Source organism: Suncus etruscus, chromosome 11, assembly GCF_024139225.1.
Source record: "Suncus etruscus isolate mSunEtr1 chromosome 11, mSunEtr1.pri.cur, whole genome shotgun sequence".
NCBI lineage: Eukaryota > Metazoa > Chordata > Mammalia > Eulipotyphla > Soricidae > Suncus > Suncus etruscus.
In genome coordinates this window covers 70,100,759-70,117,807 of record NC_064858.1, presented here as the reverse complement: position 1 = coordinate 70,117,807, position 17,049 = coordinate 70,100,759, and the positions used below count along the sequence as shown (strand labels likewise).

General features: G+C 40.4%; 1 non-coding gene across 1 annotated transcript; it reads right to left on the bottom strand.

The window, feature by feature from the left end:
* Positions 1 to 7,206: 7,206 nt before the first annotated feature.
* On the bottom strand, positions 7,207 to 7,313 carry LOC126023593 (U6 spliceosomal RNA). The gene has a single exon (XR_007500706.1). It is a non-coding gene; the product is annotated as a U6 spliceosomal RNA (small nuclear RNA).
* Between the last annotated feature and the right edge of the window lie 9,736 nt (positions 7,314 to 17,049).

Sequence of the window (17,049 nt, the reverse complement as noted above, 5' to 3'; positions counted from 1 at the left end):
AGGGAGTGATCTCTCAGGGCTTCAGGAGGGGGCCAGGTGGGGGTAGGGAAATGATTCCAGTGCCTTTAGTTTAGCCAACCTTTGTTCCTCAGCCCTGCAGAGTCAGAATGCTGATCTAATCAGCAAGTTACCAGAACACTGAAGTCTTGGGGACACAGTCACAGGAATGCAGCTTGTCTGATGCCTACAAGCCAGAAGATGCTGATTTACAGTGAAAACTATGAAGGTCACAGAAGGAATTCTAAAGTCATCATGAGCAGCCTGTCTTCTCCAGGGAGACCTACATGGGAAGGAGGCAGGACTGAAAGTTTTTGGTGAATCTGGCAAATGTACAAGTCAAGTTCATGAGAGGAGCCCAGTGTGCAGGGTGTTTTCCCACCACTAAGAAAAATCCTGCCAAGGTGAACTCATGGCCCAACTTGCCCCAGGACCTTTGCAATCTTTGTTTGCTAAGGAGCCTGAGTGCTCTTTTCCTGCTGGTGGAAACATTCTTTTTGTGGATCTGCTCATGCCTTTAATCTGCTTTTTGTCTTTGTTTGAAATCTAACCCTTTTTAAGGGGACTCTGAAGAGCTCTGTAGAAATCTCTTTTCTGAAAACAACTTTTTGATGACGATTATTTTGTGGCTCCTTGAACTGAGTATAGGTGTTGGGTCTCCAGGTCTCATTCATTGGTGGGAAGGGCTCAAATGCAGAGGCCCAGCCCCTGCCTTCTCCCTCCCCTCCAGAAGGGTCCAGGTGAACATTCTTCTATGGCAGAGTCCTCAGGACTCTCACTTCCTAAAACTGCTCTAGAGAGGTGACGTTCCCTGACCTGTTAGCAAAATTATTCTGAATCGAAAATTTAACAGATCAGTTCCAGGATGCAAAGGAGCAGAGTAATTGTCAGGCAGAAGAGGCACTTATTCTCCACACTAGGCAGGGAATACGTAAAAGGGTGAGTGATAGCTCAAGCTAGCAAGTCACTTGGAGGAGTACAAACACCTACACACACACACACACACACACACACACACACACACACACACACACACAAAGATCCATGAGGCTTGTAAAAATGATATTCTGTTCTACATTGAAATAAAAACAGGTTTCTGGGAAAAAACACACAGAGAGAAAGGATATAACTTTAAGAATAAGAAAGGGCTGGAAAGATAGGACAAGGGTTAATGGTATGTTGCCTTGTACACATACCAGGAATGGCATAGGGTCCCCAGAGCACTACAAGGAATGATTTCCAAACACAGAGCCAGGAGAATGCCCTAAGCCCTGTAGGGTGTGATATTAAAAACCAAACACATTAATAAATAGAATTTTTTTAAGTAGACACTAGAGCAGATGGAATCACTTATGTGAAGGCACAGAACTGTAAAGTCCCTACAGAAAGGAGGGAGAATGGCCCCTGTGAAAGTTGGGAGTGGGGACAAAGATAAGCCAAAAGAAACATGTGTGGGCTTTAGGATGAAGGTACTTAAATTCTTCTGGACCAAAGGTACAAAGACCTTACCAGCTTTCTGAGTCTTCTTCCCTCTTACCCTGGAAAACTGAACCCCCTTGTCTGCCTTGTGGGCTTCTGTCTACTCATTCTATCTCTATTAGGAGTCAGACACTTGGCGAAAGTTAGCTTTTGACTATTTAATATATGTGCATATTGATATTTAAAAGCTATAAGGGAAAACTGTGAAAACCCCACTTTCTTTCATCTCACCATTAACACTTCTCCACATATAATTATACCCTCTGGCTCCCAGGGACAGCCACAGGTAACAACATCCAGCAAAGCCTTCCAAGAGAGTCAGAAATGCATGTAGGTAGAGATGAGTGAATGGGTCTGTGTATCTTCTGTTTACAATGTCTATGCTTGTACACATAAGTCTTCATTTTCAAACCATCTGGTATGACTGCATTTCCCTCCACTCTTTGCAAAGTTGTTCATATTCTCTAGATTCATTAATTTGACACAGATCTGTTGAGTGCATCACTCTTAGGTGAGGAAGAAATGAGAATAGACAGAAGATGTAAAATCTCAGCCTAAGAAAGTTCTATTGTCAATGACAGGGTACAGGGCACAAAAAGGCAAATAATGACCCCAGATGGTGTTAAGTGCTATAGGAAAAAAAAATAAGGTGGAATGTTGGAAGGATAGAAGCAGGAAAGTGGCAAAAGTATCCTTGAGAGACAGAGGCAGTTGGGGAATTTATCAAACATCTTCTGTCATGGGGCTGGAGAAATAGCTTGGAGGTAGGCGTTTGCCTTGCATGCAGAAGGACAGTGGTTCGAATCCCGGCATCCCACATGGTCCCCCAAGCCTGCCAGGAGAGATAACTGAGCATAGAGCGAGGAGTAACCCCTGAGTGCTGCCAGGTGTGACCCAAATAAATAAATAAATAAATAAATAAATAAAAACATCGCCTGTCAAAACAGAGCATGATTTTTTCTTTTTTAAAATTCGTTTTTAAATACAAAACCATTTTTAAATTCAATTTCTTGTTTTTTATTAATATCTTTATTTAAACACCTTGATTACAAACATGATTATGGTTGGGTTTCAGTCATGTAAAGAACACCCCCTTTCACCAGTGCAACATTCCCATCATCAATGTCCAGAATCTCCCTCCTCTCCACCCTACTCCCGCCTGTACTCAAGACAGGCTTTCTACCTCCCTCATTCATTCACATTGTTATGATAGTTGTCAGTGTAGTTATTTCTCTAACTACACTCACCAGTCTTTGTGGTGAGCTTCACATTGTGAGCTGGACCTCCCAGCTCTCATCTCTTTTGTCTCTGAGAGTTATTGCAAAAATGTCTTTTATTTTTCTTAAAACCCATAGATGAGTGAGACTATTCTGTGTCTATCTCTCTCCCTCTGGCTTAATTTCACTCAGCATAGTAGATTCCATGTACATCCATGTATAGGAAAATTTTATTACTTCATCTCTCCTGATGGCTGCATAATATTCCATTGTGTATATGTACCACAGTTTCTTTAGCCATTCATCTGTTGAAGGGCATCTTGGTTGTTTCCAGAGTCTGGCTATTGTAAATAGTACAGCAATGAATATAGGTGTGAGGAAGGGATTTTTGTATTGAAATTTTGTGTTCCTAGGGTATATCCCTAGGAATGGTATAGCTGGATTGTATGGGAGCTCAATTTCCAGTTTTTGGAGGAATCTTCATATAGCTTTCCATAAAGGTTGGACTAAATGGCATTCCCACCAGCAGTGAATAAGAGTTCTTTTTTCTCCACATCCCCGCCAATACAGCTTGTTCTCATTTTTTGTGATGTGTGCTAATCTCTGTGGCCTGAGATGGTACCTTATTGTTTTTATTTGCATCTCTTTGATAATTAGTGATGTGGAGCATTTTTTCATGTGACTTTTGGCCATTTGTATTTCTTCTTTGTCAAAATGTCTGTTCATTTCTTCTCCCCATTTTTTGATGGGATTAGATTTTTTTTCTTGTAAATTTCTGTCAGTGCCTTGTATATTTTGGATATTTGCCCCTTATCTGATGGGTATTGAGTGAATAGTTTCTCCCATTCAGTGGGTGGCTCTTGTATCCTGGACAATATTTCCTTTGCGGTGCAGAAGCTTCTCAGATTAATATAGTCCCATCTGTTTATCTCTGCTTCCAATTGTTAGGAGAGTGCTGTTTCCTCAAAGATGCCTTTAGTTTCAATGTCATGGAGTGTTTTACCTACGTGTTCTTTTTCTTTTCATTTTTGTGTGTGTGTGTGTGTGTGTGTGTGTGTGTGTGTGTGTGTGTTTTGGATGCACCCGGCAGTGCTCAGGGATTACTCCTGGCTATCTGCTCAGAAATAGCTCCTGGCAGGCACGGGGGACTATATGGGATGTCGGGATTCGAACCAACCACCTTAGGCCCTGGGTCGGCTGCTTACAAGGCAAACGCCGCTGTGCTATCTCTTCGACTACCTACGTGTTCCAGGTCTGATATCAAGGTAAAATCCAAATGGATTTTAGTGTTATCTAGGTGTCTGAGTTCACTTTTTTGCAAGTGGCTAACCAGTTGTGCTAACACCACTTGTCAAAGAGGCTTTCCTTGCTCCATTTAGGATTTCTTGCTCTTTTATCAAAAATTAGGACTGTATGTCTGGGGAACATTCTCTGAGTGCTCAAACCTATTCCACTGATCTGAGGGTCTGTCTTTATTCTACTCTAAGGCTGTTTTGATAATTATTGCCCTGTAATAAAGTTTAAAATTGGGGAAAATAATGCCTCTCATATTCCTTTTCCCAAGGATTGCTTTAGCTATTTTGAAGGTGTTTATTGTTTCAAATGAATTTCAGAAGTATTTGATCCACTTCTTCGAAAATGGCATGGGTACCTTTAGAGGATCACATTAAATCTGTACAATGCTTTGGGGAGTATTGCCATTTTGATTATGTTAATCCTACCAATCCATGAGTAGGGTATGTGTTTCCATTTCCGTGTGTCCTCTCTTATTTCTTGGAGCAGGGTTTTATAGTTTTCTTTGTATAGGTACTTCATGTCTTTAGTCAAGTTGACTCCAAGATATTTGAGTTTCTGTGACACTAATGTGAATGGGGTTATTTTCTTTTTTTTTTTTTTTTTTGGTTTTTGGGCCACACCCGGTAACGCTCAGGGGTTACTCCTGGCTATGCGCTCAGAAGTCGCTCCTGGCTTGGGGGACCATATGGGACGCGGGGGATCGAACCGCGGTCCGTCCAAGGCTAGCGCAGGCAAGGCAGGCACCTTACCTCTTTGCGCCACCGCCCGGCCCGCGGGGTTATTTTCTTAATGTTCATTTCTTCCCTATCTTTACTGGTGTATAAAAAGGCCATTGATTTTTGTGTGTTAATTTTGTAGCCTGCACATTGTTATATGAATCTATTGTTTCTAGAAGCTTTTTGGTAGAGTCTTTAGGGTTTTCTAAGTAGAGTATCATGTCATCTACAAACAGTGAGAGCTTGACTTCTTCCTTTCCTATCTGGATTCCCTTGATAGCTATAGCAAGTACTTCCAGTGCTATGTTGAATAGCAGTGGTAAGAGAGGACAGTCTTGGGGCTGGAGAGATAGCATGGAGGTAAGGCCCTGCATGCAGAAGGACAGTGATTTGAATCCTGGCATTCCATATGGTTCCCTGAACCTGCCGGGGGTAATTTCTGAGCCAGGAGTAGCCTCATAAACAAACAAACAAACAAACAAAAAGGACAGTCTTGTCTTTTACCAGAATTTAGAAGAAAGGATTTTAGTTTTTCTCAGTTGAGGATAATATTTGCCATTGGCTTGTGGTAGTTGGCCTTAACTATATTGAGAATGGTGCCTTTCATTCCCATCTTACTGAGAGTTTTTTTTCCTTTGCCTTGCTGAGATCTTTTATCATGAATGAATGTTGAACCTTATCAAATGCATTCTCTGCATCTATTGATATGATCGTGTTATTTTTATTCTTGTTGTTGATGTTGTGTTTTATGTTGATAGATCTACAGATGTTAAACCATTCTTGCATTCCTGGGATGAAACCTACTTGATCATAGTGAATGATCTTCTTGATGAGGCATTGGATCCTCTTTACCAGGATTTTGTTGAGGATCTTTGCATCTGTGTTCATCAGGGATACTGGTCTGTAATTTTTTTTTCCTGTCTGGTTTTGGTATCAAGGTGATGTTGGCTTCATAAAAGCTATTTGGAAGTGTTCCCGTTTTTTCAATTTCTTGAAAGAGCCTGGCCAGGATTGGTAGTAGTTCCTCTTGAAAGGTTTGACAGAATTCATTAGTGAATCCTTCTGGGCCTGGGCTTTTGTTTTTGAGCAGACATTTGATTACCATTTCAATTTCCTCAATGGTGATGGGGGTGTTTAGATATGCTACATTCTCCTTATTCAACTGTGGAAGGTTGTGAGTCCAAGAATTTATCCATTTCTTCCAGGTTCTCATGTTTGGTGGCATAGAGTTTCTCATCTCTAATTACCCTTTGAATCTCTGCAATATTTGTAGTGATCTCCCTCTTTTAATTTCTAATATGGGCTATCAAGTTTCTTTCTTGTTCTTTGTGCATGTTGCCAATGGGCTATCAATCTTGTTTATTTTTTCAAAGAACCACCTTCTGCTTTTGTTGATATTTTGGATTGTTTTTTATGTTTCCACTTCATTGATTTCTGCCCCAAGCTTAGTTATTTCCTTCTGTCTCCCTATTTTTGGTTCCATTTGTTGATCATTTTCTAATTTTATAAGCTGTATCATCAGGCTATTCAGGTATGCCCCTTCTTCCTTCCTCATGTGTGCTTGCAAAGCTATAAATTTCCTCTCAGTACCACTTTTGCTGTGTCCCATAGGTTCTGATAGTTTGTGTCTTCATTGTCATTTGTTCCAGGAAAGTTTTGAATTCCTCTTTGATTTCATCTCCGACCCACTGGTTGTTTAGTATCAGGCTGTTTAATTTCCAGGTGTTAAAGTTCTTCTTCTGTATCCCTTTATAGTTCACATTTAATTTCACAGCCTTGTGGTCAGTGAAAGCAGCCTGCAAAATTTCTATCCTCTTGATTTTATGGAGGTATGTTTTATGTGCCAGCATGTGGTCTATCCTGGAGAATGACCCATGTACATTGGAGATGTATGTATATCCAGGTTTCTGGGAATGGAGTGTCCTATATTTATATCTACTAGGCCTCTTTTTTCCATTTCTCTTTTCAGGACTAGTATATTTTTGTTCGATTTCAGTCTGTTTGACCTATCAAGTGTTGACAGGGCCATGTTGAGGTCTCCCATAATTATTGTGATATTATTGATATCCTCTTTCATTTTTGCCAATAATTGTATTAGATATTTTGCTGGTCTCTCTTTGGGTGCATATGTGTTTAGTAGTGCGATTTCCTTCTGTTGTACATAGTACGAAGTGTCCATCTTTGTTTCTTACAACTTTTCTGAGTCTAAAGTTTGTGTCATCTGGTATTAATAATGGTCACCCCAGCTTTTTTAGGGTATTGTTTGGATGATTTTCCTCCAGCCTTTGATTTTGAGTCTATATTTGTTCTAATTAGTCACATGTGTTTTTGTGGGTAGCAGAAGGTTGGAATAACCTTTTAGACCCATTTAGTCACTCTGTGTCTCTTAATTGGTGCATTTAGTCCATTGACATTGAGGGAGATGATTATCATGGGATTTTGTGTATAAGTTTGGTGTGTCTCTGATCTGTCTTGTCTTAAAGTAGACCTTTCAGTTGTTTTTTTTTATAGAACGATTCACGAATTTGCGTGTCATCCTTGCATAGGGGCCATGCTAATCTTCTCTGTATTGTTCCAATTTTAGTATATGTGCTGCTAAAGCGAGCACTCAGTTTTTTTTTTTTTTTTAAGGCTGGTTTTGCCTCTGTAAAGCTTTAAGCTGTTGTTTATCTGTGAAGATATGTATCGTTCCTTCAAACCTGAATGTGAGTTGGCCTGGGTGCAGTATTCTAGGTGAAGTCTCCATTTCATTCAGTCTTGTCACAATATCCCACCACTGTCTTCTGGCCTTGGGAGTTTCTTGTGACATATCTGCTGTAAATCTTAAGGATGCTCCTTTGAATGTAATTTTTCTTTTTAATCTTGCTGCTTTCAGTATTCTATTTTTATTTGTAGGATTCATCATTGTGACTAGGATGTGTCTTGGGTGTTTTTCTTTGGGTCTCTTTTAGCTCGTACTCTTTGGGCATGTAGTATTTGACTGCATGCAGTCTTTAGCTCTAGGAGTTTCTCTGACATGATGTCTTTGACTGTTGATTCTTCCTGGGGATCTCCTTCCTGGGCCTCTAGAACTCCAATGATTCTTATGTTGTTTCTGTTGAGTTTATCAAAGACTTCTATTTTCTTTGTTTGTTTTTTTGGGGGGAGTGTTACACCCGGCAGTGCTTACAGGTTATTCCTGGCTCTTTGCTCAGAAATTGTTCCTGGCAGGCACAGGGGAACATATGGGATGCCAGGATTCGAACCACCTGGATTTGCTGCTTGCAAGGCAAACACCCTACCGCTGTGCTATCTCTCCGGCCCCACAAAGACTTCTATTTTTATCTGTTCACTTTCTTTGAGTACTTTTTCCATTGTCTGATCATTTTCCTTAAGGTTCTTTTCCAATCTCTTCTGCTGTATGGAGTTGTTTTGCATTTCATCTTTCAGTTTACTGAATCTTTTATCGGCAGCTGTTACCCTGTTGGACAGGCTTTCTACTGAAGTTTTCAGTTCAGCTACCATGTTTTTTCGATCTGTTATTTCATTTTGGAGTTTTCTGATTTCTATCTTTGTGTGCTGTTCAGCTAGAGATATGTTTTCTTTAATTTCCATGAGGATCCCCCATATTTCTCTTCTAAACTCTTTATCTCAGAGATTAATCTGATGGTTAGTATTTTTTGGGTCATCAGAGATATCATCTTCATTCTATGTGCATGGTGTTTGCCTGTGTGGTTTTCCATTGTTACACTTGTAGTGTGATTTTTTTCTGCCTGTTATGGTGGGATTCATTAGTTAGAAAGATCTCGTTGCTGCAAAGTGAAGCGGAGCACATGAAGAACACATGTGCTCTTCTGTATTCTCTAGGAGACAGTTTTTGCTGGACCATTCTTGGCCCTATCAGGAGAGTTTCAGGAGAGTTTCAAGAGACAGAGAGTAGAGAAATATGCAAAAGTGACAGAGCATGATTTGTTCATTGATGAAGAACTCAGTATTTGCTGACTCTTCTACTAAAAGACCATGATACTTTCTCTAATATGTGCTATTTTCATGGGGTTACTTTATGTTTATTTGTTGTGGATTACACCGGTGGTGCCCAGAACTTACTCCTGACTCTGCTCAGGGGTCACTACTGACAGGGCTCGGGGAAATATATGGGATGCCAGGAATTGAACCTGGTCAGCAGCATATAATGCAAACACCCTATTTGTTGTGCTATGACTCCAGTCCTACACTAAAGTAATTCATAATTAGAAGTTCTAGATCCTAGAAATCTCGGGTACTTCCCAGGAATAGAACATTTTTCAACAGTGGCCATGCTGGGTTGCTGGGGAGAGCTGTGGTCCAGGCATCAAAGCTAAGGCCTCTGAAACATGAAGTTCACTTGTGGCTCAATGCTTCAAGGTCACCCCTAGAAGTGCTCAAGAAATTGTTCTGGAATGGAACCGAGGCCTCCTGCATGTTCTGCCCACTGAACTCTCCAGTCTTTCCTAACACTACAGGAACCAGTGAATCTGAAGATAATTTCCTGAACAGTTACAGAGTGTGTCCGGAAGCAAAATGCCCACAAAAGAAAAGCAACTGATGGAAGTTTCGGTGCCGTAATCTAACACTGCATATCTGGAGGGCAGGGAGCAAGAAGTCATTTGGGTCGAGCACATGCTCTGCCTGCAGGTTTCATCCCTGGACTCAAAACCAGCTGACAAGTAAAAACAAACAAACAAACAAACAAAAGATGTTCATTCTTCAAGGGAAGCATCTAAGTATAATTTAATTATCAAACAAAAGAACAAGGAGTTTGTGAACCAAAGGACTTAGTAGTAGACTGACTCACTGCTCTCTAATTAGTCAAAACATAGCCTGAATTTAAGACTCTATTTTTCTGAAACATGCAAAAAGTTAGCTCCAACTTGTCTCATCTATCAATACTCAAAATCTTCTGCTAGAAAAATGGCTTTGAGATTGTGCAAAGACTTTCGTCTTCATACCCCTTGTGCATAACAGATATTTAAAAGAAATGTCAGACTAGTAGATGTCAGGTAATTAGTGCGTCCTGTGTGGTTTTAAGTTAGTGATATGTTGCAATATCTGAGAAACAAAGGAATGGTTTCAGGTGCTCTGACACAGGCATCAACTTTTAAAAAGATGATGAATGGAGATAACTTCAAAATGTCATTACCATGAACATGTTTCTGTATGGTAAAATTCCAAAATTGATTTATGAGACTTCATCCATTAGTGGGGTTAAAATGTATTTGGTCTTGTTATTATTTTATGTTTGACCTTCCTTCACAAAACACTAAAAAGGCACTTGTTAAATATATTAGTATTTAACAGCCTGCATATTGAGGTGAGGACATTTCTAAAGCCCTCAAGTGCTTTGAAAATTTTTCTGAGAAATTTCTTACAGAGATTTCTTCAAAAAAAAAAAATCTCTTCTAGATTTTCATCTCTGATTTTTTTCTAATTGTAATGGTGAGAGTAGAGTTGAATAATTCATATAGTATCTGTGTGTGACAAGATAGAACTTGGACAATTTTCACCTTGCAAATACTTTGCCTAAAAAAAAAACCCTTTAGTATTTAATAATTTAAAGGGGCATAGCTATATTTAAATGATCTCTTTGTTTAGCTCTCTATACTTTATGTGGAAAAGCTGATTAATTCTGTTGTCTCAATACAGGCTTACCTGGGTCTCACACACCTCAAATCCTGGCTGTTCTGTAGATCTGTAGCTTTCAAACACATCAACCACAATCCACAGAAGTAAATACCTTGACCTTGTGAAGATATCTTTAGCCTACTTGCTTACATGCTCAGATATTCCTAAATGGTCTACATGTTTTAAATTTGGGTTTTTTTTCTGTTTACTCTAGTCTATCCTATCCTGCTCTATTCACTTCAAACATGACCAGTTGCAACTTGCTAAATTGATTGCACAATGCTCTAGATCAATGCTGAGCATTATGGAGTGTGGCCCAACTTCTCTTCCTAACAGCAATAAATAATTTCATCTCAAAAAAAAAAAAAAAACAAAAAACCCAACAAATGAAGAGCCATATACCAGGCAGAATCTTTGACCACTTTGTTGTAAAAAAGCCCTGGGCATGCATGGCACTGAGATCAGTCTTGACCCTTGCCCAGGAGAGCAACACTTAGTTCACAAATTGTTGTCTACAGAAGCATTTAGTGAACACTGACGTCACACTCACTATTTTGCACTCACTGGATCCAATTTCAAGAAAAATCCTTCCGTGAGGGGTTAAGTATCTGGTGGTGTTCTGGGAACCATGGGGGTAACAAGGATTGAGCCCCAGGCTCACACAAGGTAAGCAAGCATTGCAGTCCTTTGAGGCACATTTTGGTCCCTGACAAAGATTTCTGTACAAATTGTCCTCAACTTTTGATGGGATTACATCCCACTAAGCATGTCATAAACTGAAAATAGTATGATTAAAATGGACTTTAAGGACCTGGAGTGTTCACACAGCAGCTTTGAGTTCCTTGCAGTCCTCTGGACACATGTTCAGAACCCTAATGTTCTATCTGTGCTTGCAAAGCCCAATTCTGACAGCTCTGCTTTCTGGGAGCCAAACAGTATAAGTGATTTTGAGCTGCATTACAGCTGGGTATATACAAAGTTCTTATATATGATAAGAATTTGTGGGACTCCAGTGAAGCCCACCACTAAAGACTCACCAGGACCACAGCCAGGTGTGAGTGCATCTCCTGCAAGCACATGTTTGAGAACCACAGAAACCCAGTGGTGCTGGTGTCCCACAGGGACTCACAACCACAATTAAAGAACCATAAACCTCAGTGAGCATCAAGACAGAGTGTTCGAGAGCCACTACCTGCTGTGAGCCACCACGGAGCAAAATGAACTTCAGCACAGCAATAGTAGCGACTAAGGGAAAGGGGTTGGGGAAACTAAAAATAATCATTTAAAAAATTTAATTATATAACTCAATAGTACAGTGGGGAGGGTGTTTGCCTTGTACATGTCCCACCTAATTTGATTCTCAGCATCCCATATAATCCCCTGCGCACTGCCAAAAGTGATTCCAGAGTTCAGAGCCAGAATTAATCCCTGAGCATTGTTGGATGCTGGCTGAATAATTTTAAGAAAAATATTATAAAACAAGAAAACCAAATGCCTTTAAAACACTTGGCCTGGGGCCGGAGAGATAGCACAGTGGGAGGGTGTTTACCTCACATGAGGCCAACTCGGGAGGGACCCAGTTCAATTTCTGGGATCCCATTTGGTCCCCCAGCCTGCCGGGGTGATTTCTGAGTGCAGAGCCAAGAGTAACCCCTGAGGACCACCGGGTGTGGTCCCAAAACCAACCAATCAATACATAAAGTTAAAAAAAATAAAACACTTGACCTACTGAACATCAGACCTTTGGCCACGAGGCACTGGAATCCTCCACACCAGCCATATTACCCTAGATTACCTACCTTGTATCCTAGGAGTGTAGTACATAGGGTTAGGCCAAGGGAAAGAGCAAAGTTCAAAGTACCTTTTCCTCTGAATAAGCATCACTTTCCCACCATGTTCTCCATCATCGCTTGGGGAGTCTCCTGGGGTTAAGACTGTGATCCTGTGATCTATCACGATATTGCTTGTTACATGCAGTGGAAGACAAGGCAGGGCCAGCTAGGGCACGGAATGCTAGGGAGTAGGTGTGTAAGGCCCAGCAACGTTTGACATTCTGCCTCCAGGTATCTCAAATTCCCACCCTCTCTGCCATTTTTTAAACCCTTTTCTGGACTGAATTGACTTTCTTAACCACCAAATTATTTCTACAATGAAAGGAGAATAATATTCCAAAATATTAACGGGATAAAGAATTGGTTCAAAAGCTTTCATTTTCCATGAGTTTGTGAATCTTGTCCACCTCTTTTTCAAGTGGGTTCAGATTTGCAGCATATAGAGGTTTTACTCCTCCTTTATTTTGTCCTTTGGGTTGTATCTGGCCATGCTCAGGAGCCACCAAGGCCATACCATACCCATACCCAGTGGTTCTGTGAAAGAGGTGGGAGGCAGTGCCAAGGACCCAGCCAGCACCTAAAACATGCACTTTGCTACTTGCCAAAAATCACTGAGCCTGCCCTGCTTCTCCCCTCAATCATGCCATCCCTTGCTCTATGGGCTTCCTTGGAAAGAGCTACTTATTCCTCAGAAAAGTGCTTAATACCCCCTTCTCCCTGAATTCCCTTCATGCCCACTCTAAAGGTACCAAGCACTTATCGCTACAACACTAGGCTCCTAGCTGCCCTGCTGCACCCCCATCATATGTAATCATTGTTTGCACTTCTGGACTATGATCCCCTCAGGGCCAACTCTGTACTGTATTTGATACATGGTCTGATGATGCAGTATTAGTCCTGGTGCCACAGCCTAGCCAAAGTTTGCCACGTGAATAAGAAAATGATGATGAAGGGAAACAGCCAGTGACAGGAGAACTCAAGGGTATAAACTTCTGCAGTATGTTCAGCTCAGAGGACAGAGTCAGGGCTGGTTCTTCTGCCTGTTGTCAGCAATCCCGGGGGTTGCAAGGGACTTGATTTGAGGACTTTAGTGCTTAGAGCATTCCCTGGACACAGGTCTACATGGCCACATAAGCTGGATGAGCAGAGAATTGGGGGTGTCTTTCTGTAAATTTCATTCTTTTCTTTTCTTTTTTTTTGGTTTTTGGGCCACACCCGGGGGTGCTCAGGGATTACTCCTGGCTGTCTGCTCAGAAATAGCTCCTGGCAGGCACAGGGGACCATATGGGACACCGGGATTCGAACCAACCACCTTTGGTCCTGGATCGGCTGCTTGCAAGGCAAACACCGCTGTGCTATCTCTCCAGGCCCTGAATTTCATTCTTATTCCAGAAAAGGAACCTACATTCATGATTCAATAAATCTATATGTCTTCTCAACAGAAATTATCTTGCAGGACCCAGAGTGATAGTACAGGATTAAGGCATTTTGCTTTGCATGTGGCCTAAATTGGTTATATCCTCAGTAAAGTATGGTTCCAAAAACATAATACACAGCCAGAATTCAACCCTGGGCATCACAGGGTCAACTCTCTTCCCTTTCTCAATAAAGTAAAAAAAAAACCTTATAAACTATCAATCATAGATTCAAAAAAATCAGAGTTTAATTTGCAGTTAGTTGACAATAAAACGAAAGAGCAACAGCCTCTGGCAGGTTTTTCTATTTAACAGTCCCTCAAAACAGATGGGCAGATGGTTGGAAATGAGAAAATTCCAAAGACAGCTAAATAACTTGGTATAGAGGCTATTTCTTCAATTATTCTACAGTCAAGATAATGATTACTCCTCATTTTATATCTTTGACACCATCATGAATCACAAAATGCCAGTATTTGTGATTTTTTACTCACCAAGAGATGTTGAAAGGAGAAATAGAATTTAGACAGTTTTTCAACTTTATTTTTGCCTTAGGCTTATTTCTTTCAAACCTGGATAAATAACAGGGGAAACATGCTCATTACTCTCTAAGTAATTCAACTTAGGACTATCACCCCCAAGCCCATAAGGTCTCAAAACAAGTATCATAGCAAATGTTAGAAGTAGTGTTCAAAGGGTAACAAGTGGGGGCCAAAGCAATCGTATAGTGGGAAGGATGCTTGCCTTACACGAAGTTGACCCAGTTTTGATCTGCTTCGTCCCATATGGTCCCTCCAGTATTGCCTGGAATGAGTATCACTGTGTGTATTTCCCAAACAAAACAAAATATATTTTAAATAAGATGAGGGAAGAATACATTGTCCCATTCCTCTTCTAAAATCTATATGTGGGGCCGGGTGGTGGCGCTAGAGGTAAGGTGCCTGCCTTGCCTGCGCTAGCCTAGGACGAACCGCGGTTCGATCCCCCGGCGTCCCATATGGTCCCCCAAGCCAGGAGCGACTTCTGAGGGCATAGCCAGGAGTAACCCCTGAGCGTCAAATGGGTGTGGCTCAAAAACAAAAAAAAATCTATATGTAAATGGGCTAGAGCAATACTACAGTAGGGAGGACATTTGACTTGCAAGCAGTTTACCAAGGTTCACTCCTGGTATCCCATATGGTCCCCTGAAACTGTCAAAAGTGATCCCTAAGTGCAGAGCCAGAAGTAAGCCCTGAGTACTGGCAGTGTACCCCCATATAAAATAAAATAACATTCATATAGATTAACATAGTGGGAATATATTCATAGTTTTGATTCTGAATAAATATTTGTTCCAGCCAGAATGTTTATTCATCATTATTATTATCATTTAATCATCATTACATGATAATATTTAAAAGGTGAGAGAAAGAGACAAACAACATTTGCTGTGATTGACTGAGAAAATTAGGGAGACAAGTAGGTAGAATATGAGCAAGGAAAGACCAACTCCGATTGCATCTTCAAATACCTAGGGGAAGTATTTATGTAGAAAGATACTCCTAGGGGCCATATGTTCAAAAACAAAAAAGAATGATGTGAAAAATGATATTACTGTAATGCACTTGATTCATGGGAAAGACTACATTAATGGTTATAGGAAACATGCTTCATGTAACTGAAAAGGTAGAATTGATACACTGCCTTGGAACACTTCATAGATGAAGAATGCACTTTCCCCCAGGCTCAAGAGTGTTCAAGCCACATGAAATATTTCATTGTCTTGTGATTCATCATGCTTGCGCATTTTATATCACACTCAATTAAAGAACAGTTCTTGTTTCCTGGCATCTCCTTTCCAGTTTGAGAAACTGAGGGACTCAAATGAAATGGTATTGTCAGGAATAAAATCTCTGCTTCTGGGGCTGGGCGGTGGTGCAAGAGGTAAGGTGCCTGCCTTGCCTGCGCTAGCCTTGGACGGACCACAGTTCGATCCCCCGGTGTCCCATATGGTCCCCCAAGCCAGGAGCAACTTCTGAGAGCATAGCCAGGAGTAATCCCTGAGCGTTACTGGGTGTGGCCCAAAAACCAAAAAAAAAAAAAAAATCTCTGCTTCTACATTAAATTCTTATATTATTTTTTTCATTTTTTCTTTTGATAGCTCCTTCACTCACTGTGAAGTTTCTGCAGCCTACATGACTCTCTGCTCATTTATTGTTGATGATTTTCACTTCTCAGCAGTTTAGTTTGGTTTGAACTATTCAGATGATGCCCAGAGATCTCTTCTACAGGAGTCTGTTTTGTCTTGGAAAGAAACAAGTCAATATGGTAACCTGGCCAAAGCTCAGTATTTGGATTCAGACAGTGTCTATTCAATACAAGTCTGGACTTATCATCAACAAGACTCTGAATCTCCCTTCCCTAAGCTGTAAAACAAAAGCTTACCTACCTCTTAAAGCATTCTGTTGCAAGGAACACTAACTGCATGTGAGACATTCCATATAGAGCAAAAACTTAAGGCAGAGGGAATATTGTTAACTCATTATCAGCTAATATTTGGAGAATAATAGAACTTCTGTGGTGACATTTATTTATTAGGATGGGAACTCAAGTATGTCTTATTTTTTAAATAATATCTTTATTTAAATACCATGATTACAAACATGTTTTTAGTTGTCATAAACAGTCATAAACAGAACACTCCCCTTCACCAGTGCAACTTTCCCACCACCAATGCCCCCTATTTTCTGTCCTCCCCCTTCGCTTGCCTGTATTCAAGTATTTCTTTTTTTTCAAGTATTTCTTGTATGAAATATTCTTAAGCTCTCCCTACTTTTTGCCTTTGATACTAATTGCCCACTTTGAGATCTCTTCTTCTTCTTCTTCTTCTTCTTCTTCTTCTTCTTCTTCTTCTTCTTCTTCTTCTTCTTCTTCTTCTTCTTCTTCTTCTTCTTCTTCTTCTTCTCCTCCTCCTCCTCCTCCGCCTCCTCCTCCTCCGCCTCCTCCTCCTCCTCCTCCTCCTCCTCCTCCTCCTCCTCCTCCTCCTCCTTCTTCTTCTTCTTCTTCTTCTTCTTCTTCTTCTTCTTCTTCTTCTTCTTCTTCTTCTTCTTCTTCTTCTTCGTGGTAGTAGTAGTAGTAGTAGTAGTAGTAGTAGTAGTAGTAGTAGTAGTAAGGGAGCTATTACTTCCTTAGAGAGTGACATCAAGAGACCATGAATAAGATTTCTACGTCTGAGAAAATAGGACTTCACATAGGTAAGTCCTGGAGACCTTGATCAGAAACCTATAGGGCCCTAAAACTTTGTTAACATGGATATATTCAGAATTATAGAAATAATGGATAAGATGTGCTAAAAAATAAAAACAATGACTAAATAGAACAAACTCAAAAAATTCTAAATAGGATCAATCCAAAATACCTAAAACAGATATGGTTAAATGTCTAAAAATTAAAGATAAATAAAAAATCTTGAAAACTG